The 25,489-nt window shown below is 47.1% G+C and overlaps 1 protein-coding gene and 1 pseudogene across 4 annotated transcripts in view; both read left to right on the top strand.

Moving 5' to 3' along the window:
* The window catches only part of PIWIL4 (piwi like RNA-mediated gene silencing 4), a 733,536-nt gene that overhangs the window by 182,116 nt on the left and 525,931 nt on the right, over positions 1 to 25,489 (top strand). The gene's annotated exons all lie outside the window — the stretch shown is intronic.
* LOC135054201 (U5 spliceosomal RNA) lies at positions 17,371 to 17,424 on the top strand (annotated as a pseudogene).

Below are 25,489 nucleotides of genomic sequence, written 5' to 3'. Positions count from 1 at the left end.
TAGACCCCTGGATCCTGCAGATAATATCTCAGGGGTACAGGTTGGAATTAGAGACGGATCCTCCTCATCGTTTCCTGAAGTCTGCCTTACCAACCGTCTCTTCCGAAAGGGAGAGGGTGTTGGAAGCCATTCACAAGCTGTACGCTCAGCAGGTGATAGTCAAAGTACCCCTATTACAACAAGGAAAGGGGTATTATTCCACTCTATTTGTGGTACCGAAGCCGGATGGCTCGGTAAGGCCTATTCTAAATCTGAAGTCCTTGAACCTCTACATAAAAAAGTTCAAGTTCAAGATGGAGTCACTCAGAGCAGTGATAGCGAACCTGGAAGAAGGGGACTTTATGGTATCCTTGGACATCAAGGATGCGTATCTACACGTTCCGATTTACCCCGCACACCAGGGGTACCTCAGGTTCATTGTTCAAAACTGTCACTATCAGTTTCAGACGCTGCCGTTCGGATTGTCCACGGCGCCTCGGGTCTTTACCAAGGTAATGGCCGAGATGATGATTCTTCTTCGAAGAAAAGGCGTATTAGTTATCCCATACTTGGACGATCTCCTAATAAGGGCAAGGTCCAGAGAACAGCTGGAGACAGCTTTAGCACTATCTCAAGAGGTGCTAAGACAACACGGGTGGATTCTGAATATTCCAAAATCCCATTTAATCCCGACAACTCGTCTGCTGTTCCTAGGAATGATTCTGGACACGGTTCAGAAAAAGGTTTTCCTTCCAGAGGAAAAAGCCAAGGAGTTATCCGATCTGGTCAGGAACCTCCTAAAACCAGGAAAAGTGTCAGTACATCAATGCACAAGAGTCCTGGGAAAAATGGTGGCTTCTTACGAAGCAATTCCATTCGGCAGATTCCATGCAAGAATATTCCAAAGGGATCTGTTGGACAAATGGTCAGGGTCGCATCTGCAGATGCACCTGCGAATAACCCTGTCACCAAAGACAAGGGTGTCACTTCTGTGGTGGTTGCAGAAGGCTCACCTATTAGAAGGCCGCAGATTCGGCATTCAGGATTGGATCCTGGTGACCACGGACGCCAGCCTGAGAGGCTGGGGAGCAGTCACACAAGGAAGAAACTTCCAGGGAGTATGGACGAGTCTGGAAAAGTCTCTTCACATAAACATTCTGGAACTAAGAGCAATCTACAATGCTCTAAGCCAGGCGGAACTTCTCCTGCAAGGAAAGCCGGTGTTGATTCAGTCGGACAACATCACGGCGGTCGCCCATGTAAACAGGCAGGGCGGCACAAGAAGCAGGAGTGCAATGGCAGAAGCTGCCAAGATTCTTCGCTGGGCGGAGAATCACGTGATAGCACTGTCAGCAGTGTTCATCCCGGGCGTGGACAACTGGGAAGCAGACTTCCTCAGCAGACACGATCTTCATCCGGGAGAGTGGGGTCTACATCCAGAAGTCTTCAACATGTTAATAGACCGTTGGGAAAGACCAATTGTAGACATGATGGCGTCTCGCCTCAACAAGAAACTGGACAAATATTGCGCCAGGTCAAGAGATCCACAGGCAATAGCTGTGGACGCACTGGTAACTCCTTGGGTGTACCAGTCAGTGTATGTGTTTCCTCCTCTGCCGCTCATACCAAAGGTATTGAAGATCATACGGCAAAGAAGAGTAAGAACAATACTAGTGGTTCCGGATTGGCCGAGAAGGACTTGGTATCCGGAACTTCAAGAGATGCTCACGGACGAACCGTGGCCTCTACCTCTGAGAAGGGACCTGCTACAGCAGGGTCCCTGTCTTTTTCAAGACTTACCGCGGCTGCGTTTGACGGCATGGCGGTTGAACGCCAGATCCTAAAAGGGAAAGGCATTCCAGAAGAAGTCATTCCTACCTTGATTAAGGCACGGAAGGAAGTCACCGTGAAACATTATCACCGCATTTGGCGAAAATATGTAGCGTGGTGCGAGGATCGGAGGGTTCCGACGGAGGAATTCCAACTGGGTCGTTTCCTACATTTCCTGCAATCAGGATTATCTATGGGTCTCAAATTGGGATCCATTAAGGTTCAAATTTCGGCCCTGTCAATATTCTTCCAAAAAGAATTGGCCTCTGTCCCTGAGGTCCAGACTTTTGTCAAGGGAGTACTGCATATACAGCCTCCTGTGGTGCCTCCGGTGGCACCGTGGGATCTAAATGTAGTTTTAGATTTCCTCAAATCCCATTGGTTTGAACCATTGAAAAAGGTGGATTTGAAATATCTCACATTGAAAGTGACTATGTTACTAGCCCTGGCCTCTGCCAGGAGAGTATCTGAATTGGCGGCTTTATCTTATAAAAGTCCTTATCTAATCTTCCATTCGGATAGGGCAGAACTGCGGACTCGTCCGCATTTTCTCCCTAAAGTGGTATCAGCATTTCATCTGAACCAACCTATTGTGGTGCCTGCGGCCACTAGCGACTTGGAGGACTCCAAGTTGTTGGACGTTGTCAGAGCCTTAAAAATATACATTGCAAGGACGGCTGGAGTCAGAAAATCTGACTCGCTGTTTATATTGTATGCACCCAACAAGTTGGGCGCACCTGCTTCTAAGCAGTCGATTGCTCGTTGGATTTGTAACACAATTCAACTTGCACATTCTGTGGCAGGCCTGCCACAGCCTAAAACTGTAAAAGCCCACTCCACAAGGAAGGTGGGCTCATCTTGGGCGGCTGCCCGAGGGGTCTCGGCATTACAACTCTGCCGAGCAGCTACGTGGTCGGGGGAGAACACGTTTGTAAAATTTTACAAATTTGATACCCTGGCAAAGGAGGACCTGGAGTTCTCTCATTCGGTGCTGCAGAGTCATCCGCACTCTCCCGCCCGTTTGGGAGCTTTGGTATAATCCCCATGGTCCTTTCAGGAACCCCAGCATCCACTTAGGACGATAGAGAAAATAAGAATTTACTTACCGATAATTCTATTTCTCGGAGTCCGTAGTGGATGCTGGGCGCCCATCCCAAGTGCGGATTATCTGCAATACTTGTACATAGTTATTGTTAACTAATTCGGGTTATTGTTAAGGAGCCATCTTTAAGAGGCCCTTTCTGTTGTCATACTGTTAACTGGGTTTAGATCACAAGTTGTACGGTGTGATTGGTGTGGCTGGTATGAGTCTTACCCGGGATTCAAAATGCCTCCCTTATTGTGTATGCTCGTCCGGGCACAGTACCTAACTGGAGTCTGGAGGAGGGTCATAGGGGGAGGAGCCAGTGCACACCACCTGACCTAGTAAAGCTTTACTTTTTTGTGCCCTGTCTCCTGCGGAGCCGCTATTCCCCATGGTCCTTTCAGGAACCCCAGCATCCACTACGGACTCCGAGAAATAGAATTATCGGTAAGTAAATTCTTATTTTCTCGGAGTCCGTAGTGGATGCTGGGCGCCCATCCCAAGTGCGGATTATCTGCAATAATTGTACATAGTTATTGTTAACTAATTCGGGTTATTGTTTAGGAAGCCATCTTTCAGAGGCTCCTCTGTTATCATACTGTTAACTGGGTTTGATCACAAGTTGTACGGTGTGATTGGTGTGGCTGGTATGAGTCTTACCCGGGATTCAAAATTCCTCCCTTATTGTGTACGCTCGTCCGGGCACAGTACCTAACTGAGGCTTGGAGGAGGGTCATAGGGGGAGGAGCCAGTGCACACCACCTGATCGGAAAGCTTTACTTTTTGTGCCCTGTCTCCTGCGGAGCCGCTATTCCCCATGGTCCTTTCAGGAACCCCAGCATCCACTACGGACTCCGAGAAATAGAATTATCGGTAAGTAAATTCTTATTTTTGGTTCGGGTTTCACATAGGCTGCCCATGTGAACTGCTTTTCAGCCATAAATAGATATATATGACACACCTTCAGATAATAACTTTACTAAGTCGTGCAAGTGTCTGTCCGTTGCCTATTGTGTGGTCTGTCTGCATAGGGAGTAAGGCTCCAGCGCAGACTAAAAATACTTTTAAACAATGTCTAGACATAAATCTACCACATGTTCACTATGTTTTGTAGGTTCAGGATCCCAGATCCTATGTTAAGCATTGGCAATTCAAATTAAACTCCGCTCGACAGGAGCGGTAACATCGGAGTCTCGGAAGTTACTCCGCCAGCTCTAACGAAGGACAGTCTTTCCAAAGGTCCAATTTCCCTTTGGGTACCAGGGTGTTTATTTAACTGGTCTTATAATTTAATGCAGTCGGACGATTCTATGTCAAATCTCACAGCGATAACTACGAGTGAGAAGGGTACATTAGACCAGCACTCAGATAGTGCGGGATTTTGACAACCATGCATTGCTAATAACCAGTGAGTCAATGTCTCAATTTTTACAGAGACTAGGTAGACTCTAACAACTATTTAACCGTTTCCACATCTAAATGGGAGAATCCGCCATTGGTGAATTCGTCTGTGTCAAACATTATAAAGACCCAAGATACATTTGGGTCACTAGACTCTATGTATGGAAACAATGACGATCACTGTTAATGAGAAGCTCCAGAGTATATTTGTAAAGCTTCTGCTAACGCCTGTTACCTCGATTCTCACTTTTCATCGTCGCTAGTTTCAGCACGACAAGGCCAGAAGTTGTTTGGTCCTAAATTTGATATTCAGGCCATTGCCGCCTCCAGTATCAAAACGGAAATACTTTGGTCCGGCGTTTAATCCCTTTAGACTTCAGTCTTTTCAAGGCTGTGGTACAAAAACAGTCACGCCTTGTAACGACAGGACGCTAAAGTCAACAAGCCAGTGGCTTGACGGCCTCTTAGGCCATCTCCATTTTCCAATTGTGGAAGCGCGTCTTTACACGTTACATTGGCCGGGTTTCCAGACATCAACTCATGGATGTATCCGCTATTTACAGATTAAAAGACAAGACTGCCTCTGTCGGACGAAATTAGGAGTTTTGGCAGGTTGCCATTCAGTCTCTGCTGGTTTCAGCTGTTTTTATTTCCAGGCCTGGTACACCAACAGAGTCAGGGTTACTTCTTCCCCTCTGTTTGGGGTAACGAAGCCGGAGGGCTCCGTCGCAGTCTCAATCAGCAAGTCACTTACTGCAGTTTGAAAATGGATTTTCTGCGGTTAGTATTTGCATATTGGGAGCCACAAAATTGCATAATTGCGCTTGATCTTCACAATGTGTATTTACCCATTCCAGTTTGGTCACCGCATCACAGGTTCTAGCGTTTTGCAATACGCCACAACCATTAACCATTTCAGGTTCTACCGTTTGGCCTCTTGTCAACGCCTCGGGTATTCACCAAAGTGATGTTGGTGAGGATAGCTCATCTCAGGGCCCTGGCAGTGACAATCGTTCCATACTTAGACGATCTGCTCATAAGAACTCTGTCTCAACAGAGGTTCCTCTTACTTGCGCTACTAACGTACACCACGGTGGCAGGCTCAAGTTCAAAAACAATCGCATCTAATTCCGTCTGAACGACTTCAATTCCTAGTTATGATTATAAATACGGTAAATCAAAGAGATTTACCTACTACACCAGAAAGAACACATTATACCATCTAGTACAATTAGTGCAAAAGCCACGCACTATACGGTGTATTCGCCTATTGGGAACAATGATGTGTTTTCGAAGCGCTTTAGTTTGCCGGGTTTCACTCGCGTTTCCCACAGGGGGGCGAGGGTGTCTATACTCTGGACGACAGTCTCAGAGGTCGAGGAGTTGTAGTTAAAAAACAGGGGTTCTAAAACGGATCACGACAGATTGCTGTCTATAAATGTCCGCGAACTCCGTGCAATTTACAATGCACTACATGCTTCGTTTTCAGTCTGTCCAAGTGCAGTCAGACAACGCAACGGGAGTTGCATATACAACAACCAGAGAGGATAGCTCGAATCCTCAATTGGCCAGAACACCATAAGGTGATGTTGTCGATCATTCCGGGAGTGGACATCGGTTAGACAGATGATCTCACCCGTCGGGATTTTCATCCAGAAAACTGGGCATGAAATCCAGAGGTGTTTCACATGTGGATCCACAGGTGGGGTTACCCTCAGGTGTACATGATGGCATCTCGCCACAATTACAAACGCTCAGTATGTGTACAGAACGACAGATCGCAAGGGCAGTGGCGGTGGAGGCTCTCACATTCGCGTGGTTGTACAGCCTCGTGTATCTGGCTCCACCGTTTTCCGCTGCTCTCTCCGTTGCTAAAACGGATCATAAGACAGTTCGTCACAGTCATACTAGTGATATCTCATGGGTTTCGGAGAGCTTGCTTCTCGAATCTCCAAGGAATACTCGCACACGATCTTTGCCCGCTCATAATACGTCCAACCTGTTACAACAGGGACCGTTCATTTACCCCTATTTACCTATGTACCGTGGCTGCGGTTGACGGGGTGGTGGTTCAAACCGCCCTCTTAAGAAAAGACATAGGGCATTACAGTATCGGTTATACCAACCATGTTACGAGCTAGGAAGCCGCTTACGGCAGCTCATTATTACAAAATTTGGTGTGTCTATATAGGTGGGTGTGAAGCTCGGAAGTTTCCGACATCATCTTTCAAGTTACCCGTATTCTGGTATTTTACAGACGGGGTGGGATGGAGAACTGCGTTTATCTACACTAAGGGTGCAGGTATCTGTATGGTCAATTTATTTTCAAAGACGTTTGACTCTATTGCGTCAGTACACACTTTTTTTACAAGGTGTCATCAGAGTGCAGCCTCCATTTATCCCACCTACAGGGCCATGCGACTTGAAGCTGGGTTCAGTTGTCTTACAGTTTTCATATTTTGAACCCTTACAACAAATGGGGATTAAGTTTCTCACTTGGAAAACGGTTTTTCTTCTAGCCTTAGCTTCGGCAAGGGTTTTGTTTTCACATTTGGGTGCCTTGTATTCCAAGCCACCGTATTTGGGTTTCCTCATGACAGAGCGGAACTTCGGACGAATTCCGATGTCTTATTTTTCACATCAATAAACCAATAGTGTTTCCTGTGTTGACAGCACATTCTATAATTCTGAATGTGGTACGCGCATTACGCGTTTATATGTCCCGAACGTCTACAGTTCGTAATACGGATACGTTGTTTGTTCTCTATGATGCTGCCAACTGGGGTTAGCCAGTTTCTCAGCAGACATTATCCAGTTGGATAAAACTGACTACAAGTCAGGCTTACCTTAAGGCTAAGTTACAGTCGCCTAGGTCAGTAATAGCTCATCCCACAGGTTCTGTGGGAATGTCATGACCAGCTGGTCGTGGAGCTTCTACGACGCGGCTACATAGTCTTCAGTGCACACGTTTGTGCGCGTTTACACGTTTTGAAACGTTTGCGGCATCAGCATCTAGCTTTGGCCGCCTACTGTTACAGGTGTCAAACAGCTCTCCCGCCCACGAGGGAAGCTTTGGTACGTCCCAAGAGTACTCCAGTGACCCCTAGTGGATGAAAAAGAAAATAGGATTTTGGTACTTACCAGGTAAATCCTTTTCTTTGAATCCATAGGGGGCACTGGACGCCCACCCAGAGCAGTTTTACCTGGGTTGTATTAAGCTCAGAGGAGCTTATGGTAACACATTTTCACCGATTGGTTCAAGTTATAAAGGTCTATCGGTTATGGTGTCAACTGTTTAGTTGACAGTAACGTTATGTGTCAACTTTGTTGTTGTCCGTTATGTTATAGGAATTCTCCATTGTCAACCTCTCTATAGTTCCTGTTCGCTCAGTAAAAAACACTGAGGTCGTACACTGAGGTACTCTGGGATATGGAGGGGTGGAGAGTTCTAAATTTAAATATTCAGTGCCTTTGTTTCTGCTAAGCCGTCCATATCCCAAGAGTACTCCAGTGCCCCCTATGGATTCAAAGAAAAGGATTTACCTGGTAAGTACCAAAATCCTATTTTCTAGACTGAGTCTGGTAGGAGGGGCACAGAGGGAGGAGCCAGCCCACACTCTCAAACTCTTAAAGTGCCAGTGGCTCCTAGTGGACCTGTCTATACCCCAGGGTACTAATGTGGACTCCAGCATCCTCTACGGACTACGAGAAAAGGATTCACCGGTGTGTAATTAAAATCCTATTTTAGGGTACTTAGTTTGCTATGCAGTTAAACTTGTACTTTAGCTATAGGGGCGCTCTGTGGCTGGCTCCATTATACTCTGTGTCTCCCTAGAGAACTCTGTGTGGGTTAACTGTGTTTTACCCTATTTTCGTGTGTGTGTGTGTGTGTGTGTGTGTGTGTGTGTGTGTGTGTGTGTGTGTGTATGTATTTCACATTTACTATGTCAAATGAGTGTGTATCATGCACAGCAGAGTGTTTTTCTCAATCTGGGGGATCACTGCTGTGTACTCAGGATAGTACACATTCTCAGACTAGTGGATCTGAACCAGTATGGCTAGATTCATTAAAAGGGATGATTTCACATATTTCTAATAAATTATCCCAAAATGAGAAGGAGACGCAATACTTGAGGCAATCTGTCGATGACCTGATGAATAGAGATTCAGTGGTCATTCCAGCGTCTCAGACCCCTACCATTTGTCCACAGAAGCGTACTCTGGCCCAAATCATGCAGGCTGATACTGATAATGATGATGTATCAGACTCAGAGGAGGGTGACGTGGACTCGGGAGGGGGCAATGCAGCTTTGTCACAGAGTATACAGGCCCTGATGGAAGCTATTAGAGATGTCCTGCACATCCCTGATAAGGTATCAGAGGACAAGGAGGAATCTTATTTTAATGTGAAAAGGAAATCCTCAGCTACTTTCCCTGCATCTAAGGACTTAAATTCCCTAATTGAAGCAACTTGGGTAAATCCTGACAAGAAGTTTCAAGTCCCAAAACGGTTACTCACATCCTTCCCGTTTCCTCAGGATGACTGGAAAAAATGGTAAAACCCACCGATCGGTTTCTAGGCTGTCACGTAAGATAGTTTTACCTGTCCCTGGGGCAGGGATCTCTAGGGTCATTGCTAAATGGTCAGGTAATTTAATTGACGGGTTAGATTCCTTATCCAGGGGGGAGATAATTTTACTCCTACAGCATATAAAGGATTCTGCTAACTTTATGGTGGAGGCCATAAAGGAAATTGGTTTACTCAATGCACACACCACTGCCATGGAAGTGTCAGCACGCAGGGGCTTGTGGCTATGCCAGTGGACTGCGGTCGCGGATTCCAGGAAAGGCATGGAAAGCCTACCTTTCACAGGTGAAGGCTTTTTTGGAGATGAATTGGACACGTCGATATCCATGGCTATGGCGGGTAAGTGTACATACCTTCCTTCCGCAGCTCCCCCGGCTAGAAAATCCTACACTGTTCCAACTCTGCAGTCCTTTCGGACAGCGAAGTTTAAAAACAAAACCAAAGGTTCTTCTACGGCCTTCAAAGGCAATAGAGGTAAACCCAGAAAACCAGCAACTGCAGGTTCACAGGAACAGAACCCCGGTTCTGCTTCCTCAAAGCCTTCAGATTGACAATGGACTGCACTGCCTGGAAGACAGGCAGGTGGGAGCCCGTTTGAGATTCTACAGTCACATATGGGCAACGTCATGCCAGGATCCCTGGGTCAAAGATCATCTAGCCCAGGGCTACAGACTGGAGTTTCAGAAACTCCCACCTCACAGATTCTACAAATCAGGCTTACCAGCTTCTCAAGAAGCAAGTATGATTTTACGGGAAGCATTTCAGAAAATGGTACGGACTGAGGTCATTGTTCCAGTTCCACTTCAGCTGCAAACCAAGGTTATTATTCCAACCTGTTTGTAGTTTCGAAACTGGACGGTTCAGAAAGACCTATTTTAAATCTCAAGTCGTTGAACCCGTACTTACGGGTGTTCAAGTTCAAGATGGAGTCTCTGAGAGCGGTGATCTCGGGTCTGGAGGAGAGGGAATTCTTGGTGTCTCTTGATATCAAGGATGTGTGCCTTCATATTCCGATTTGGCCGCCTCATCAGGCTTATCTATGGTTTTCATTACAGGACTATCACTACCAGTTCCAGGCCCTGCCATTTAGCCTCTCTACGGCACCGAGGGTGTTCACCAAGGTAATGGCAGAGATGATGTTTCTCCTCCGCAAACAGGGAGTGAACACAATACCGTACCTGGACGATCTGCTGCTCAAAGCACCATCCATGGGGAGGTTGTTAGTCAACATTGCCCTCACAATCCGACTAATCCAGGAACACGGGTGGATTTTTAACCTACCAAAATCTCATCTGGAACCACCACGGAGGCTTCCGTTCCTGGGGATGACATTGGATACGGAGGCGCTGAAGGTATTCCTCCTTTGGAAAAAGCATTGGTGATCCAGTCGATGGTGCGGGATGTTCTAAGACAGGCATGTCCAAAGTGCGGCCCTCCAGCTGTTGAGAAACTACACATCCCAGCATGCCCTGACACAACTTTAGCATTCTCTGACAGCAAAACTGTGCCAGGGCATGCTGGGATATGTAGTTTCACAACAGCTGGAGGGCCGCAGTTTGGACATGCCTGTTCCAAGACAAACCCTGGACATCGGTGCATCTATGCATTTGCCTTCTGGGAAAGATGGTAGCCGCTTACGAGGCTCTGCAGTACGGAAGGTTTCACACAAGGCCCTTCCAACTGGATCTGTTGGACAAATGGTCTGGATCTTCACATGCACCAGAGGATTTGTCGGTCGCCAAAATCCAGCGTTTCTCTTCTGTGGTGGCTTCAGACTTCTCATCTGACCGAGGGCCAAAGGTTCGGGATTCCAAATTGGACTTTGCTAACCACAGACGCAAGCTTCAGAGGTTGGGGAGCAGTCACCCAGGGGGAACAGTTCCAAGGAAAATGGTCAAGTCAGGAAGTCATTATTCCAATAAACATTCTGGAACTAAGGACTATATACAACGCCCTTCTACAAGCATCGCATCTTCTTCAAGAAGGTGTTCGGGTGCTTGACACGTCGGTGGGGAATGCCACAAATCGACATGATGGCCTCTTGTCTCAACAAGAAGCTCAAGCGGTCGAGGGACCCGCAAGCAGTGGCGGTTGACGCTCTGGTTACTCCACGGGTCTGCCAGATGGTTTACGTGTTTCCACCACTCCCATTGATCCCAAGGATTCTCAAAAGAATAAAAAGGGAAAAGGTTCAAGGAATTCTCATTGCTCCGGACTGGCAAAGAAGGGCCTGGTATGCAGATCTACTGGAGAACCATGGCCTCTACCTCTTCGCGAGGACCTTCTCCAACAGGGGCCGTTCGTCTAACAAGACTTACCACGGCTACGTTTGACGGCATGGAGGTTGAGCGTCAAATTCTAGCCCAGAAATGGATCCCAGATAGGGTTATTCCAACCCTGATCCAAGCCAGAAAGGGGGTAACGTCTTAACATTACCACCACATTTGAAAAAAATATGTCTCTTGGTGTGAGTACAGGAAATTTCCTGCGGTGGAATTTCAACTGGGACGTTTTCTCCTTTTTCTGCAGTCAGGTGTGGATGTGGGCCTACGTTTGGGATCCATAAAAGTCCAGATTTTGGCCTTATCCATTTTCTTGCAGAAACAATTGGCTTCTCTCCCTGAGGTTCAGACATTTTTGAAGGGGTCTCTGCACATCCAACCGCCCTTTGTGCCTCCTACGGCACCTTGGGATCTCAACGTAGTATTGCAGTTCCTGCAATCGGAATGGTTTGAGCCTTTACAGGATGCTGACGTCAAGTTTCTTACGTGGAAGCCCGTCACACTGTTGGCCTTGGCTTCTGCGAGGCGTGTGTCGGAACTGGGGGCGTTCTCTCACAAAAGCCCCTATTTGATTTTTCATGAAGATAGGGCTGAACTCAGAATTTCTTCCAAAGGTGGTGTCTGCGTTTCATATCAACTAACCTATTGTGGTCCCGGTGGTTTCCGACACCTCTACTACTTCAAAGTCCCTGGATGTTGTGAGGGGTTTGAAAATCTATGTGAAGAGGACAGCGCGTCACAGAAAATCGGACTCGCTGTTTGTGCTCTATGATCCCAATTAAATTGGGTGTACTGCTTCAAAGCACTCTATTGCTCGCTGGATCCGGCTTACTATCCAGCATGCTTACTCTACGGCAGGTTTGCCGGTTCCTAAATCTGTACAGGACCACTCCACTAGGTCATTGGGTTCTTCCTTTGGCCTCTGAGGACCTTCAGTTTGGTCAATCAGTTCTGCAGGAACCGCAGCACTCTCCCACCCGGTTTGGGAGCTTTGGTACATCTCCATGGTACTATATAGGACTACATAGGACCCCAGTATCCTCTAGTATGTGAGAGAAAATAGGATTTTAATTACCTACCGGTAAATCCTTTTCTTGTAAATCCTTTTCTCGTAGTCCGTAGAGGATACTGGGCCCCCGCCCAGTGCTTCGTTTCTTCCTGCACTGTTACTTGGTTAACTATTCTTGGTTCAGCGGTTGCTGTTCCTGGTTTAAAGTTTGGTTAGCTTGGCTTTCCTCTAGTTTGTGTGTGCTGGTTCGGAATCTCGCCACTATCCTTTTATATCCTTCTTTCAAAGTATGTCTGTCTCCTCGGTCACAGTTTCCTAGACTGAGTCTGGTGGGAGGGGCATAGAGGGAGAAGCCAGCCCACACTATCAATTTCTTAAAATGCCCATGGTACTAATGTGGACCCCAGTATCCTCTTTGGACTACGAGAAAAGGATTTACCGGTAGGTAATTAAAATCCTATTTCTCTGACGTCCTAGTGGATGCTGGGACTCCGTCAGGACCATGGGGAATAGCGGCTCCGCAGGAGACAGGGCACAAAATTTAAAAGTTTGACCACTAGGTGGTGTGTACTGGCTCCTCCCCCTATGACCCTCCTCCAAGCCTCAGTTAGGTTTTTGTGCCCGTCCGAGCAGGGTGCAATCTAGGTGGCTCTCCTAAAGAGCTGCTTAGAAAAAGTTTGTTAGGTTTTTTATTTTCAGTGAGTCCTGCTGGCAACAGGCTCACTGCAACGAGGGACTTAGGGGAGAAGAAGTGAACTCACCTGCGTGCAGGATGGATTTGCTTCTTAGGCTACTGGACACTAGCTCCAGAGGGACGATCACAGGTACAGCCTGGATGGGTCACCGGAGCCGCGCCGCCGACCCCCTTGCAGATGCCGAATAGAGAAGAGGTCCAGAAACCGGCGGCAGAAGACGTCTCAGTCTTCATGAGGTAGCGCACAGCACTGCAGCTGTGCGCCATTGCTCTCCGCACACTTCACACCAGCGGTCACTGAGGGTGCAGGGCGCTGGGGGGGGGCGCCCTGGGCAGCAATGTAATATACCTATTCTGGCTAAAATATATCACATATAGCCCCTGGGGCTATATGGATGTATTTAACCCCTGCCAGGTTCCAAAAAAACCGGGAGAAGAAGCCCGCCGAAAAGGGGGCGGGGCCTATTCTCCTCAGCACACAGCGCCATTTTCCTGCCCAGCTCCGCTGCGAGGAAGGCTCCCAGGACTCTCCCCTGCACTGCACTACAGAAACAGGGTAAAAACAGAGAGGGGGGGCACTTATTGGCGATATTTATAATATTTGAGCTGCTATAAAGGGAACACACTTATTAAGGTTGTCCCTATATATATATTTATAGCGCTTGGGTGTGTGCTGGCAAACTCTCCCTCTGTCTCCCCAAAGGGCTAGTGGGGTCCTGTCTTCTATCAGAGCATTCCCTGTGTGTCTGCTGTGTGTCGGTACGTGTGTGTCGACATGTATGAGGACGATGTTGGCGTGGAGGCGGAGCAATTGCCTGTAATGGTGATGTCACCCCCTAGGGAGTCGACACCAGAATGGATGGCTTTGTTTATGGAATTACGGGATAGTGTCAGCACGCTACAAAAGTCGGTTGACGACATGAGACAGCCGGCAAACCAGTTAGTACCTGTCCAGGCGTCTCAGACACCGTCAGGGGCTGTAAAACGCCCTTTACCTCAGTCGGTCGACACAGACCCAGACACTGACACTGAATCCAGTGTCGACGGTGAAGAAACAAACGTATTTTCTTTATCATCCACTAGGGGTCACTGGAGTACTCTTGGGATATGGACGGGCGTAGCCGAACAAAGGCACTGAATATTCAAATTTAGGACTCTCCCCCCCTCCATATCCCCAAGTACCTCAGTGTACTGTGCCAGTGTTTTTTCGGTGCTCACAGCACGAACATAGGCTTGTGGTATAACCACACTTGGATTTTTATTTTTTAATTTTTATTTTTAACTTAGCACATCCCTTCCCAGTTTCTGGAAAAACATGGGTCCGGGATAGTGCCGCTGCACGGGCAGCGAATGGCATGTCGGTCCTCACAAAGAGCACCCTCACAGCCACAGGCAGCCACTGTCTCCTGCAAGCTGAACGGAGCTTACAGAAAGAAGCTCCGGCACAGCCAGGATGAGACAAAGAGCTGGAAGAGCTACAGCTGCAAGGAGCTTACAGAAAGCCCGTCACAAGAGAAGCTGGAGGCTAAAACAGAGCTTGCAGAGAGAAGCTCGTCACAGCCAGGATGAAAACGGCACAAGGTATGGGTGTCAGGGCGGTCAGCGCACGCTGCCGCCCTACTGTGTGTGATGTTATACTGTAACGCCGCTGAAGGGGTCCTGCTTAACTACCCTACAGAGCGGCCGCACGTCACTCAGCCGCCGGCCGCTCTCACTGTACCCGCCGCTAAGCACGCCGCTGAAGGGTTCCTGCTTAACTACCCTACAGAGCGGCCGCACGTCACTCAGACGCCGGCCGCTCTCACTGTGCACGCTGCCGAGACTTTACCGTGTGCTAAAGAGCGGCCGCACGTCACTCAGACGCCGGCCGCTCTCACTGCGCTGATGGACCGGCACCAATACAGAGGCGCCGCCGAGAGTCTCCCGTGTGTTAACGAGCGGCCGCACGTCACTCACGGACGCCGGCCGCTCTTCCAGTCACCGCATGCTGATGCCAGACACAGAAACTGGGTACTATTGTTGGAAGGCCCGCCGCCGCCCGCTCTTCCGGACGGCTCCCCGGCGCTATATACAGCGTTCTCCTCCTCTCCCTGCACCCGATACCCGTACGCTGCAGGTAACATGGGGATGGGGGAGGGGAAGTAATGCCCATAGCAGCAGCAAAGGCTGCATGGGTTAAAAATAGACACAAGCAGCAAAGCGATTTTTATACAGTGTCAGGGGCTATAATATCACAGAACTGTGATTATACATGTTATATATATAATATATAATGAAGATTTTTGCTGCCAGAACTGTGTCTGATATCAGTATAAACTGTGATTATATGTTTAAGCAATTTATATATATATAATATATATATGAGGCTTTGGTTTGCAATGGGCTATCAGTGGCATAATCTATTCCACGTTTAACCATGTTTTCTGTTATTTTCTGTTAAGGCTGCAAGATAATAACATTAACTGCAGGCAGTGTAATGGATAACTAAATTCATGTATTTTTACTGTATCCTACACCTGTGTTATCATTGTATAATCTGTATAATAGGCTATTAAGCCTATATATTAAAACTGCAGCAAATAACCTGTACGGTGATTTTATGTGAAAACATGGCATGGCGGCCATTTTAATCATTGCTGTGTTTCCAGTTATAATTCCAGAACATTCCGGCCATACACCTCTACTCCACAAGGAGGCGCAGGGGTGTTAGTGGGAATTTTTAGTTCAGGATAATGCTAGAACATTCCTGCCCTACATCTTTAAGCCACCAGAAGGCGCTGGGGTGTTAGTAGGAATTTGGTTCGGGTTTCATATGCCATGTGAACTACTTTTCACATAAAGAACACTTTAGTTTCCTAAAGATTTCCGTAGAGATAAATATGCTGTTCAGCAATAACATATTTATATATATATATATATATATATATATATGCCATATAATAACTTCATTAAGTCGTGCAAGTGTCTGTCTGTTGCCGATTATGATGTCTGTCTACATAGCGAATAAGGCTCTAGTGCAGACTAAAAATATTTAATTATTTTTTTTAAGAAACCTATGTTAACATTGGCATTTCAAATTAAAAGAGCGGTAATCGGAGTCTCGAAATGACTCTGCCAGCTCTAACAAAAGACAGTCTTTACAAAGGGCCAATTTCCCTTTGGATACCAAAGGGTTTATGTCACTGGTCTTATAATTTAATGCACGATTCTATGTCAAATCTCACACCGAATAGTGCGGGGTTTTGGACAACCATACATAATCGTTTCCAAAAGGACGCGATCCACCATTGGAAGATGCGTTTCTGTCAAACATTACAAAAACCCAAGATACAGTTGGGTCACTAGAATCTATGTATGAAACCATGACGATCACTGTTAAAAGAAGCTGCAGAGTATATCTGTTAAGCTTCTGCTAACGCCGGTTATTTTCATTGTCGCTAGTTAAGCGCGACAAGGCCAGAGCTTGTTTGCTCCTAAAATAATATACTTGTAACGGCATTTTAACCCTTTATAACAAACAGTCACGCTTTGTAACGAAGGGACGTCACAGTCAGCAAGCCAGTGGTTTGATGACCTCTTTTATAATTGTGGAAGCGCGTCTTTACATGTTACTTTTGCGAGATTTCATGACTTCAACTCATATATGTCTCAGCTATTTACAGCTTAAAGTACAAAACTGATTCTGTCGAACGGTTTGGCAATATGTCATTTAGTCTTTGCTGGTTTATAAACCAGCCAATAGTATGCCAACAGAGTCAGAGTTACTTATTCCCCTCTGTTTGAGCAAAACCAAACAGCTCCGTTGCAGTATCAATCAGCAAGTCATTTACTACAGTTAGAAAATGGATTTTCTGTAGTTAGTATTTGCTTTTTGCAGCCACAAAATTGCATAATTGCATTTGAAATTCACAATGCGTATTTACCCAGTCCGGTTTCTTCATCACAGGTTCTAGCGTTTGCAAATCGCCACAACCATTACCCATTTCATTTCTACCGTTGCTTATCGCTTCCGGTATTTACCAAAGTGATGTTGGGATCATAGCTCATCTCACATAAGAACTATGTATCAACAAAGTTCTTCTAACTTGCGCTACTAAAGTATACTGCGGTAGCAGATCAAGTTCGAAAACAATCGCATCTAAGTCTGTCTAAACGATGTCAATTCCTAGGTAAGATTATAAATATGGTAAGTCAAAGACTTTTACCTACTACACCAGCAAGAACAAAAGTACACGCACTCTAGCGGTACATTGGTGTATTCATCTATTAAGAATAAAGATGTGTTTTCAATTTAGTTCGCCACCATTCACTCGCGTTTTCCACAGAGGGACAAGGGTGCTTATACTCGGGACGACAGTCACAGAGAGTCAGGATTTGTAGTTAAAATCAACTCAAAGGTTCTAAAACACGACAGATTGCTGTCGATAAATGTCCTAGAACTCTGTGCATTTTACAATGCAATAAATGATTCGCTTTCAGTCTGACCAGGCATAGACTCTGGTTTCTCTTCAGAACGAATACATCTTTCGCTTTTTACTAAAGATTTCCGTGGAGGGGGCGTGGCTACGACGGCTGAGGAGTAGGCAGCAGAGTTCGGGAGCTCCCCGGCCATTAACTCCTGCAATCAATCCTGACCCCCTCTGGTGTCTCTGCCCGGCCGGAATCTATCACCACAGGCTGTGGGCACCGGCGGGCACCTCACCGCGCACTCTCCGGGACTCGTGGAGCGGCATTTCCCGACTTCCAGCCCTGCGGCCTGCACCTCCTCCGGATCCCCGGCCTCGATTTTCGGCGACCCGGACCGCGAGTCGCCCGCAGCTCGAACGGCGGGTTGCTGCTGCTGCCGGAAGCCGCTGAGAGTCTGGAAACAGGGGATAACATCTCCTCTGCCTGTCGGGCCGTGATCTGGGGCCCTGGTAGCTGGAAAAGATTAAGGTACTCCTGGGGAAGGGGAAGAGGCACGGCGGCCATCTTAGAAGCTGATTATAGGCTGCTGCCCACGCATGGTCACATGTAAAATCACCTGATGGGATTCACATATTCTCATATGCCCTGCGAACTGTCCCTGCATTCTGAGACCTTTCTGCATGCTGCTCTCTCCCATTCCTGACACTGCCCTTCCAATATAACATACTGGAACTGCACTTAAATCAGATCTGCCTACACTGCTGTGCTGCACCAATTTCTCACAGTGTACTACGTACCATCATCCTCTTTTACTATTCTGACATATTGACTGTACGCGGCTGATTCCCGCCACTGATTATACGCGGCCTGGCTGCGTCCGTCATCTAGCCACAACCCTATACTATAGCCTTAATCTGGGAAGTGTGTGACTGCTCCTGCTCAGCATGGTGGGGGGCGGCCGGAGTGCGGCCGCGGCCAAACTTGAAAAATTTACCAGGCAACCCAACCCTAGGGCTGCACCGGCTCCTTCTCAAGAAGCCTCTCCAACACACTCGACCTTCCCTCCTGAGACAGCGGTTGATTCCCCGGAAGTGGTGGGGGCCCCGTCTATTCAACAAGTGCTGGAGGCTATAGCCGGCAGTGAACAGCGTCTCTCCGATAAGATGGAAAAGGTGCAGTGCGATCTCTCCTTGCTCCGCCAAGATGTACAGCGTATCCGAGAGAGAGTGGGTGAGGCGGAGACACGGGTCTCCAACCTGGAAGATTTATGTGGTCCCCTTAAGCAATCTGTATCCGGGGTGACCCAGCAGGTCTCCTCACTTCAAACCAAGCTCCTAGACATGGAGGGACGGCTGCGTAGGAACAACGTCAGATTCGTAGGCCTGCCTGAAAAAGAAGAGGGTCCGCAGCCGGAGGAATTCCTCGAATCCTGGCTTAAAGAACTATATGGCGCTGAGTCCTTTACGGCCCATTTTACGGTGGAGCGTGCACATAGGATACCATCTCGGCCTTTACCCCCAGGTGCCCCTCCTCGCACCTTCATCGCTAAATTCCTGCACTATAAAGACCGTGACTCGGTTCTCCGTTTAGGTCGCACGAAGGGCCCGCTGATCCGCAATGGAGTTAGGGTTTCGGCCTTCCCGGACTTTGCCGCTGACGTCCAGAAGGACCGTGCCCAGTTTATGCCCATCAAAAGACGGCTGCGAGACCTCAACATTTCATACTCTATGCTGTTTCCCTCAAGGCTCCGAGTTGTGGCGGATGGGGAGACCAAGTTTTTCAACTCCCCCAGAGAGGCGGCCCAGTGGCTGGACAGATATGCACCGGGTGCTCGGCAACTGGCTCCGGAGTGATCTCCTACGAAAACAGCCCGGGGTTTGATCCACCGGAGGCTTGATCATGGTTCGGGGAGCCCCCTCTCTTTGCACTGGTGGCTCAAGACTTGTACGGCCAAGCGGCGTTGGCTAGAGAAGGGTTGGAGGTTCAGTTAAGAATCTAGCCTTCCTAGCGCTTGGTAGCTAGCTGATTGTTCGGGATATAAGTATGCCGAAGTTGGGGGTGGTATACGGGGAGGGAATGGTTATTTGGGAAGCTGCTAGTTGCGTTTCCTTTTACTATTTTTGGGGTTTTATTTTTTTCTTTAGTTTGTTATTTTTCTTATTCAAGTATTTACGGAGGCAAGGATGTTTCATATTTAGATGCTGTGGCTTACAACGCAGGGCTCATATACGTCATGTTTTATGGGTATTGATAATGCTTATACTCAAAATGTATTTTGGGAGAGGTCCATCCGGGAGGTGTATAGAGTTTATAGGGGGTCATGATTAATCTGAAAATTCTGGCATGGAATGTTCGAGGTCTGAATAACAACATCAAACGCTCTTTGATACTAAATATGATTAAGAAATATGACCCGGATATTGCATGCCTCAGTGAGACCCACTTGGAGGGACAGAGGTTACTGTCCTTACGACGGGCCTGGGTGGGCTGGGCATATCATGCCTCCCACTCCTCCTTTTCTAGGGGGGTCTCAGTTTTGATTAAGAAGACAGTGCAATTCGAGTTGATATCGATTAAAACTGACCCGTATGGAAGATATGTATTTATAGAGTGCAAGCTGAACTCCCAGCCCTATTACATTTTAGCAGTGTATGTCCCCCCTCCTTTCTCATACAATGTGCTGCAACAAGCTGCGTCCTTCATAGCCCCCTCCCCTAATACCCCAGTGATATGCTTGGGGGATTTTAATAATGTCCTGGATCTGTCTATGGACCGATGGCACTCCCCACCGGCTGCGCTGGCGGGAGGTGGTCCTACCAAGTTTGCGGATTTTTTAAATAGTTTGCAATGGGTAGATGTATGGCGACTTCGTCATCCTGCGGTTCGTCAGTTCTCCTGCTTCTCCAGTACTCATGGCTCCTTCTCCAGAATTGACCTGATGCTGGTGTCCCCCACCCTCGTCCCTAGGATAATTGACGTCCACTACGAGGCTCGAGGGGTCTCTGATCACTCTCCTCTGATGATGACTCTTGCTGTGGAAAGTCAGAGGGGGCACTCCTATTGGAAATTGCACCCCTCCTGGCTGACCCAGCTGGGGGACTGCGGTGACTTGGAGACTCAATGGGAGGGGTTCTTTGGCGACAATATAGGGTCTGCCCCGGGTACAGTAGTTTGGGACTCGTTTAAGGCGTTCTTGAGAGGCTCATATATTGGACGGATAGCGGCTCATAAAATGGCCTCTAGGGAGAGAGAACAGGCCCTTGAAAAAGATGCTAGAGACCTAGAGTCCCAATATTTATCTGACAACGCCCCTGCGACAAAGACACGATGGCTGGTGGCTCAGTCAGTCTGGTTGGCCCACCTGTCTGATAGAAACTCTCGCTCCCTTCTTTTCAAAGCTACTAATATATATATGCAGGCTGATAGGACGGGGGGCCTTCTGGCCCGCCTTATACATTACGATCGCCCTGGGACCACGATCACCCAGATGTCCGGAGCGGATGGCTCCTTTGTCGACACCACACCGGACATTGCGCTGTTATTCCGATCTTACTTTTCTGAGGTTTATAATTCTCAGTTGCAGCGCTCTACTTCTGATCTTTCACGCTACATGGGGGGTGTCCCGCTACCTGCACTCTCCTCTGAGGCCTGCGAGTTGCTGGAGGCACCTTTAACGCTCGAGGAGGTGACTGCGGCCATTGGTATGTCCCCTAATGGCAAGGCTCCGGGATGCGACGGAATTCCCTCCGAGGTATATAAGAATCATATTGATTTTTTTGGCCCCAAGCTGCATGCCCTATATTTAGATATATTTGCCAGAAACGATCTCCCCCCCTCCATGTCAAAGGCAGTTATAATAGTGATCCCAAAACCCGGTAAAGACCCCAAATCTCTGGACTCCTATAGACCGATATCCCTGATTCCCACCGACGCCAAGATCCTGGCAAAGATACTGGCAATACGGCTTAACACAGTGATAACCTCCCTCATTCACCCGGATCAGACTGGCTTCATGCCAGGAAAGTCCACGTCTATTAATTTACGTAGATTGCATACCATTTTACAGCTCCCACGCGGACTCCCTTCTGACTCGGCTGTGGTCTCGCTGGACGCGGCCAAGGCCTTTGACAGCATTGAGTGGGCTTATTTGTGGGAGGTGTTGGCTCGTATGGGATTTGGACCCAATTATATAAAATGGATTAAACTACTGTATCAACATCCGAGTGCCAGGATCTTGGTGAACGGTTATGTATCCCCGTCTTTTCAGTTGACCCGAGGTACTAGACAGGGTTGCCCCCTGTCCCCTACGCTGTTTGCCTTGGCCATAGAGCCCCTGGCATGCTTGATTAGATCACACCCGGATATTGTGGGAATATGTACAGGATCACGTGAGGATAGGATAGCTCTTTATGCCGATGACATGTTGCTGTTTTTGCAGGATTACACCAGGTCAATGCCCATCCTGCTGCGTGTGATAGAAAGATTTGGAGATCACTCGGGCCTTAGAATTAACTGGCCTAAATCATACATTATGCCAGTCATAGGCCCCCCTCCTACTGTTTCCAAAATCCCCCTACCACTGTGTTGGACGGTACAGTTTAAGTACCTTGGAATCCAAATAACTAATGACCCTTCTGATTTTCTCCCCCTGAATCTGGATCCGACCATGCAGTGGGTCATGGGCAAATCTAAGACTTGGTGTAAGCTTCCACTAACGGTCTCTGGCAGGGTTAATCTCATTAAAATGATTATACTGCCTAAACTCCTATATATTATTCTTCAATCCCCGGTATATATCTATCCAACATTCTTTAGAAAATTGAATAGCGTTCTGTCCTCACTGATCTGGGCTAATAAAAGACCTAGGATACAGTTAAATACTCTTACCAGACAGAGATCTGACGGTGGCCTGGCTCTACCTAACTTTCAGATATATTACTTCGCTGCTCAGCTGACTCATATCACTATATGGGCACAAAACTCTGAGACCGACTCTCTACATTGTGAGTTTATCCGTTGTTACTTTCCCTACCTCTCTCCTATGCAGGTGCTACTGAGTGGGAGCATAGCTAGGTTTCTTCCCCCTATCATTTTTCAGGCCCTAAAGATTTGGAGGGCCCTGAGAGACCTCCTGAGATATGACGACCTAGACCCGGATACTCCCCTGTGGTACTCTGACTGGCTCCCTGAATTGCATGCGCTTGAGGGGCGGGAGGTGTGGGCTCCTAGATCGGTGATCTCTGTCTCTCAACTTTATCTAGATACTACATTAAAATCCTTTCAACAGCTGAGGGATGAGTTTGACCTACCCAATTCCTACTTCTTCAGATACCTCCAGCTTCGTCATGCCCTCCAGACCCAATTTGCTGAATCACCCCCGCGAATCCTCCCATTTCCCATCAAGACATTTGTGACCACTTTGGGTCAGGCTAAGATGGTCTCACTTGCGTATGGATATCTTCTCACCAAGCTCCATGCGGACCCCTTGACGCGTCTCCGTGGAAAGTGGGAGGAGGATCTGGGTCCAATAAATGAGGAGGATTGGGTCCTCGCTTTAGAATACCCTGCTAAGGTTATTAAGTCCCTTAGATATCAACAGATTCAATTCTTCATTTTACACAGAACTTATATGACTCCAGCTAGACTGGCTACGTTTGGCACAGGCAGATCTCCTCTCTGTCCTAAGTGTGGGGGGGCGGTGGGAACATACTGGCATTTAGTGTGGGACTGTCCGAGGTTGGGGGTGTTCTGGTCGGGGGTCGGGTCAATTCTGGAGAGTACGGGGGTGCCTGGCGGACTGCTTACCCCACAATTCTGTATATTGGGAATGGGGTGCCTTGCTCCTGAGTCTGGTTCAATGGGTCTCTATGCTCTAAATGTATGTGCCTTGGCTAAGGTTTGCATTGCAAGAGTGTGGATGGCCCCTAAAGGACCGTTAATATCTGCACTTAAGGCCTTAATTAATGACACTATAATTAAGGAGAGATATGTTTACATGAAGCAAAACGCATCAGCTAAGTTTGAAAAAGTTTGGTCTCCATGGCTAGATTCCCCCCACTCTCATCCTGTTCCCCAAATATAGTAGACACTAAAGTGCAAGCATGTCAATAAATTACTATGACTGAAGTGTACTGAGACGATGACGGTTGGGCCCTGTGAGCCCACATGCTCACACACGTGTATGACTAGTGGAGCCCTGAATCAAAATACTCCTTAATTTGCCTCCCTTGCCTTTTTCTTTGGTTGTTTGTTATTTTTCTATAGTTTAGATTACGGGTTTAAATATAAAAAATAAATGAGGACTAATATAGATGGGTGCGGATTTTGCAAGTCATGAAGGTTAGAGCATTAGGAAATCCTAGTATACATCTATACTGAAAATGTATTGATACTTTTTTGATGTAAGATATGTGTAAAACGCGACTTGACATATTTTGAATAGATGTAATGCTTGAGACATGATTATGCTCTGCAATGTATGTACCTTAATCTCCAGACTGCTGAATAAAAATTACTTTATAAAAAAAAAAGATTTCCGTGGAGAGAAACAACCGTGAGTTTCATGTAATTTTGTTTTTTCATGCCTAGATCACACTGGCCTTAAGCAGTCAAACAAAGCAACGCCAGTTGTATACACAACAACCAGTGAGAACCAAGAAGCCGCATGGCAATGCAGCAGGTCACTCAAATCTTCAATGGCTCAGAACGCCATTAGGTGAAAATGTCAAGAGATCAATCAGTGAGTGGACATCTGTTAGACAGATGATCTCACCCGTCAGGATTTGGATCTTGAAAACTGGACATTAAATCCAGAGGTGTTTCATATGTGAGTCCACAGAAGGGGGTTGTCCTCAAGTATACATGATGGCATCTCGCCACAATTACAAAAGCTCAGTAGGTGTACAAAACAGTTCACAAGGGCAGTGGCGGTGAAATCTCTCACATTCATGGGGTCATTCAGCATCGTGTATCTGGCTCCACCATTTTCCGCTTCTCTCTCCGTTGCCAAAACGGATCAGAAGACAGTTCGTCACAGTCATACTGGTGGTAGCTCATGGGTTTCGGAGAAGTTTGCTTCTCGAATTTTCAAGGAATACTTGCACACGATCTTAGCCCTCTCATAATACGTCCAACCTGTTACATCAGGGAACGTTCTTTTATCCATAGTTACCTATATACCTATTATCTGTATACCTATTATCTGTGTACCGCAGCTGCGGTTGACGGGGTGAGGGTTCAAACCGCCCTCTTAGAAAATAGAGCATTACAGTATCGGTTATACCAACCATGTAACGAAATAGTAAGCCGCTTAAGGCAGCTCATTATTAAAAAATTTCGTGTGCTTACATAGGTTGTAAACCTCGGTAGTTTCCAACATCATACTTCAAGTACCCGTATTCGGTTAAACGGGATGGGATGGAAAACTGCGTTCATCTGCACTAACAGTGCAGGTATCTGTGTGGTAAACGTATTTTCAAAGACGTTTGCCTCTATTTGCGTCTGTAAACATCTTTCTACAAGGTGTCACCAAAGTTCAGACTCTATTTATCCCACCTACAGCGCCAGGCGATTTGAGGTTGGGTTCAGATTTATTACAGTTTTCATATTTTGGAACCCTTTCAACAAAGGGGAATTAAGTTTCATATTTTTTGAACCTTTACAACAAATGAGAATTAAGTTTCTTACTTTGGAAAACATTTTTCTTCTAGCCTTGCCTTCGGCAAGGGTGCTTCGGCAAGGGTTTTGTTTTCATATTTGGGTGCCTTGTATTCCAAGCCACCGTATTTAAGTTTTCTCATGACAAAGCAGATCTTCGGACGAAATCCGCTTTCGTATTCTTCACATCAATATACCAATAGTGGTTCCTGTGGGGACAGCACATTCTAGAATTCTGAATGTGGTACACGCATTACGCGTTTATATATGTTCCGAACGTCTACATTACGTGATATAAATACGTTGTTTGTTCTATATAATACTGCAAACTGGGGTTAGCCAGTTTCTCAGCAGACATTATCCAGTTGGATAATAATGACTACAAGTCAGGCTTACTTTAAGGCTAAGTTACAATCGCCTACGTCAGTAATAGTTCATCCCACAGGTTCTGTGGGAATGTCAGACCCAGCGGGTCGTGGAGCGTCTATGACGCGGCTACATAGCCTTCAGTGCACCACGTTTGTGCACGTTTACACGTTATGAATGGTGGCGCCATCAG

Source organism: Pseudophryne corroboree, chromosome 2, assembly GCF_028390025.1.
Source record: "Pseudophryne corroboree isolate aPseCor3 chromosome 2, aPseCor3.hap2, whole genome shotgun sequence".
Taxonomy (NCBI): Eukaryota; Metazoa; Chordata; class Amphibia; order Anura; family Myobatrachidae; genus Pseudophryne; species Pseudophryne corroboree.
The sequence above is the reverse complement of the archived record's forward strand: the minus strand, read 5'-3'. Positions and strand labels throughout refer to the sequence as shown.